We start from the raw sequence: 5,719 nt of genomic DNA, 5'->3' as shown, positions 1-5,719 counted from the left end.
GTCTGAGTCCTTTCCCACCTTTATTTCTTCTGAGCACATATCACCATTTGACGACATGAAGTATGCATTTCTATTTTTGTTTTTGTCTTTCTTTAATCTACACTAGCATGTAAACTCCATAGAGCAGGAATTAGTGTCTTTTGTTTAATTTTGTACCTTCCAAGCCAAGAATAATTAATTGCCAGCCACATAGTAGGTATGTGAGAAATATTTATTGAATGTATCTTGAACAAATTAAATGTGAAACAAGCAATTTAAATGTGCTATAGGTTATTGTAATTGAAAGTAGTCTTACGATCTAGTTATTTTATAACTATCAAAATCAAATATATATAAAGTTATATATATTTAAAGTTCATATATTTTTTTTCTTGATGTAGAAAAGAAAATATGCAAGAAAACTTTGAGACCAGCAGAAATGACGCTTTTCACACCTCTGACTCTTCTTAAAAGAGTTTCTCAGATTTTTTTTTCTTGTTTTCTCAGACTATATTATGTAAGAAAATAATATAGAAGAACTAATAATCCTTGGCTATCAATCTAAATAGATATCTTGAATTTCCATAAAAGTAAGTGGAAAAAGTATGGATACAGACTTTCTCAGTTTTGAGAACAGAGACAAATACTGACTACCTAATTCATTCAGCCGCAATTTAATTTTAAAAACATGCTTATGTGTCACAATTCTTTCGAAAAGATTTTTGGTAATTATGAAATAATTCTTCCTCTTTCTCTCTCTCTCTCTCTCTCTCTCTGCCCCTTCCCCATTCATTCTCTCTCTCCCTGTCTCTCTCTCTCAAAATAAATAAATAAACTTAAAAAATATTTTTAAAAAAGGGGGACTCCTGGGTGGCTCAGTCGGTTAATCATCTGACTTTGGCTGACAACATGATCTCATGGTTTGTGAGTTTGAGCCTCACATTGGGCTCTCTGCACTGACCGCACAGAGCCTGCTTGGGATTATCTCTCTCCCCCCTTCCCTCTCTCAACATAAATAAATAAACTTAAAAAAAGTATTAAAAAATGAAATATTTCTTTCAACTAAATAATGCATATTTTATTTAATCCACTATACTGGCAGCTTCTCATTTTCTCCTAATCCACAACATAATTACATAGCAGTATTTTCATCAAATTTCGAAATATTCATTTTTCTCTTGTGAAAATCAGCCTCTGTCATTCTTTAGTATTTCATATTCTCTGTGTTGATGCTTGTTGAATTCGCAAAACTAAATGATCTACTGATCCAGTTACTCTGATAAAGAATAATATTAAACAGAATACTGACATGAAAAATATAGATTTGATATAGACTGGAAAATAAATATTTTATCAATACAGTAAGAAACATATGGGTCATGAAACTATTCTCCTGGTACTAAAAATAAGATTGTTTACATTTTGCAGAGTGACAATATATTTTGGGGGGTTAAAACCTGGTACTTATGGCTGCTTCAGAAGACAGATTTGAAATTTCCTCTTCATAATTACTTTCCCTTATCTGCTCATACTAGTATTATGCTACATAAAGTGTCAAAGTTTTACATCAGTAAAACAGCATATTCATCACATATGCATGTTGCTCAGAATCACATCTTCATGCTACACTGCTTGTCTTTCCAACTTTATAAAGTTTGGCTAATTTTTAAGGATATTCTATTTAGATAACTCAAGCAGAAGATACCATTCATATAGCTTTTCCTAGATCCATAAATTCTCTGTTGGAAAGGAATTTAGGAAGGACCTTTCAAAGTCATAGGATCTTTGTTCTGCTGGTTACAATTTGATTAAGAAAAAAAAAAACCCAACTAATTTCACTTGAAAAATATTGTTTAATCCTTATATTCAATTGCACATTCAAATTTACGTTGCATATTCTGCATCTCTTTTTAAAGAAATGAAATTTCTTTTTTTTCTAAGTTTCTTAATAATCACATGCTTTAAAACAATTAAATACTTAATAATTATATTTTACTTGAAGACCTAATACCGGCATGCAACAAATAAATTGGCATTTTTAATAAATGCTCCAGCACTATCATTAGTCACAATCTTAAACTGTCTGTGGTAGGTCATATTGCACTTTGAAAGCTCCATTGTGTGGAAAAGCTTCCAGCGCATTGTGCTATTTTGATTGTGTCATCATTAACTTAGCAAATGACTAAGTCATATGCTATGAGACAATGCTTGCTTTTAATATAGAAGGAAGGAAATAGCTACGTTCTTGCTTCAAATTATGTTAATACAAGTTCAAAATGCACTTCAGAGAAGCATGCAGATATGTGTATTATGTTTTGAGGTGCCCCGATGTTGGAAAACAAGCAGCAAATAAAGTTGCCACATTTTTTGTATTGCCATTTCATATTCTTACCAATAATCTTGTTACTCAAAAGCAATCATGTATAATAACTTTTATCTTCATTAAATAGAATTTGATACTACAAAACAGGGTAGTTAGGAGGTTTGACAGTTATAAAGAAAGTACACCTGGGCTTGACCTCAAGTCTTTTGAGGAAAGTTTAATGACCAACTGTATTTCAACCAAAACATTTTGTTTGGTGGAAGATAAGGCAAGAAGTGAAAATATTTATAAGCAAAATTTTGGAGTGTGTGCAGGATGGAAGATGTATGTTGAAGATTTAATCCCAGCAGATGTCCAATCCGTGTTTGTGCCTGTTTATGTAGGTGTAGGGGGTATTGTGTAGCTATGACAGGAAATGTACATATTCCAATGTGATTATATATGTAGGTTTTAAACATTTTATTTTTGAAGTTTATTAAGAATTATATATACATTAACATATATTACATATATATTCATAATATATACATAATAACATATATTACTAATATATATTACATGATAATATATACATAATAATATATATTATAATTATATATAATTATATATATTAATTATATACACATAATATATATTATAATTATATATTAATATATATTAATATATATTAATATATATTAATATATTAAGAATAATATATCGCATACCTTTAAAGTTTAAAGTGTATTAGCCTTTCCCTGAATTTCAAATTATTTATCTCTAAACACTATATTGTGTTGTGTTTGGACACCACTTTTCAATATTTAAAAGCAGCATATGTTCTCCCAAACATTCTATTCTTGAGATTTAGGTATATGCACGCATGTTGTCAGTAATGATTCCAATAGAAGAAAATGGTCATCAATTATTAGATCCGACATTCTATTTTTTTTCATGTAGTAAAATTTATTTGTGATTTGATACTTAATATTTGTATTACATATTTTTTCAGAGTTTTGGGGTTTTTTCTTCAATTTTTTTTTCTTTTACAAACAATTTTACAACAAAAAAAATACACGCACATCACTTTTGGTACACACATCAAACTATTTTACTATGCTAAATACCCAGAAGTACAATGGCTATGCCTTAAGTGCAGGCATGTTAAATTGTGATGGAAAATAAAGATTGTTTCCCAGAATTGTTGCTTAAATTTCAACGTTCAGTAGAAGTGTCTAAAATCTTCATTGCTCTACATTTTTTCTGCTTTTGATAGTGTCATATGCTTCATTTTCCCCAATATATTGTGTACAGAATGGGTTTTCACTATAATCTGAATTTTCATCTCTGAGATTATTCATGAGATTGAAAATGTGTTCAAATACTTTTGATGATATACTTTTCCTTTTTTGTTAAAATCATCTCAAGATTTTTGTTTATGTTTTATTTTGAATAGTTTGCTCCTTTAAATTATTTGCAGAGGGTCTTTACATTTTCTGTATTTAAATCTTTTTATTGATTATGTATATTGTTAAGATATTCACCAAACTTCTTACTTGACATATCTCACCCTTACTTTCTTAATTTCAAGGTTGCCTAATTTATAAATTTTTTTCCCATGCCTAATTACTTTTGAATCTTTAAAACTTTTATTTTGCTGAACTAATACAGCTTGTCTCCTATATATTATTCTACGGTTTTAAAATTTTGCTTTCTAAATATATCTTCATAATTCATTAAGAATTGATTTTATATATAATGAGTGGCTCATTTCTTCCCATGTGTAATAAATGGATCCAATACCATTCACTTAATAATTCACTATTGCTCTGATAATCTGCAATATCAGCCTTACAGGTATGAATTTCTCATATAAATAAATAGTGATCTGATTCTGTGGATACATAAGTTGCGCATTCCTGCAACTTTGCTATAGCGTTGGTTTTAAAAAGCCTCATATGTTGCTATGATATAAACTAAGACAAATCCTCTCATTTGATTGTTCTGCTGGAGTATCTTGTATATGTATGACTCCTTTCTATTTTATGTTAATTTTTGAATTATGCCTTAAGTTCCATGATAAACTTGAATGTGATTAAAATTTGGAGAAAATAACATTTTTATTCATTGTAATAATTTTCCTATGATTTATATTTTTCTTTGAATTGTCTGCAAATGGTAATACTTCAAGTCCTGTGTTTTTTTTTTTTTTTTTTCGTTTTGCTGGTTAGGATTTGTAACTCATTTTTAAAAAGAAATCGTGAGAGAGGCGACAGCAAGAAGGTGGAGTAGGAAGCTCCTGACTTTCCCCCCTCTCACGGACACCATTGAGTAAACAGCTACACATGAAACAATTCCATTGGAGGGAAATCTGAAGACTAGCTGAGTGACTCCTTCACGTGGGGTGACTTAAAAAAAATGCTCACATTAAAATGAGTAGGAAAAGGGGCTCCTGGGTGGCTCGGCAGATTAGGCGCGGGGCGTCAGTTCAGATCTGGTGGGTTCCAGCCCCTAGTGGGGTTCTGTGCTGACAGCTCAGAGCTTGGAGCCTGCTTTGGATGGTGCCTCCCTCCTTCTCTGCCCCTCCCCCACTCATACCTCTCTCTCTCTTTCTCTCTCTCTCTCTCTCTCAAAAATAAATATTCAAAAAATGTTTTTAATAAAAATAAAAAATAAATAAAAATAAAATGGGTGGGTAAAACTGAGATTCACTAATACTTTAAACCCCACCCCTAGTGCAGAACCTTACAATCAGGACAGAAACCTCAACTCCCAGCTTCTTCTTGAGGAGCAAAGTGTTTGGAGTGCACATTTAATACCCCAACTTTTATGGCTGCCAGACAAGGGACTATTAAATCACCTAGTTCTGAGAGCTGATGAGGTTTTGTGTTGGCAAGACCCTTGGGGACCATGTTAAACAAAGAGACAATGTTGAACAGAAACCACCAGAAGCACCAGTGCAGAAGGACCCGGCAAAAAGGCAAGGTTCCCAGTTGCTCCCTGGGTGCAGTTTGACTGCATACTTTCCCAGCCTCTGCTTAAGGGTCAGGTTTCTAATTAGCCTGCATCTAGGAGCTGATTGGGAACCCCCAGAAGCCTGAAGGACTCTCAGATACTTCTTCACCTCCCATCTTCCCCTCCCAGCTCACTCCAACAATAAAACAGAGTCGCCAGATTCTCCCTAAAAGGAGCATGTGCAAAATCTGAAAGGCTGCCACTCAAGGGATGGACTCCTAAGTCACATATCTCTGGGAGCTGATGGAGCTCAGCATTTTTGGATACCACAGCACACAGTGCATGAAGAGGCAGTTTTATATGGATGCACAATTGGCTGTTCCTCCTGCCTGTTCCCTGCCTTTGGGGCACTGACTGCACTTGGCATACCCTAGTCTCCTGGGGACAACTAAGAACAAAGGCTAGGAATTGGAAAAGCACAGA

This window comes from Felis catus, chromosome B1 (genome assembly GCF_018350175.1).
Source record: "Felis catus isolate Fca126 chromosome B1, F.catus_Fca126_mat1.0, whole genome shotgun sequence".
Taxonomy (NCBI): Eukaryota; Metazoa; Chordata; class Mammalia; order Carnivora; family Felidae; genus Felis; species Felis catus.
The sequence above is the reverse complement of the archived record's forward strand: the minus strand, read 5'-3'. Positions refer to the sequence as shown.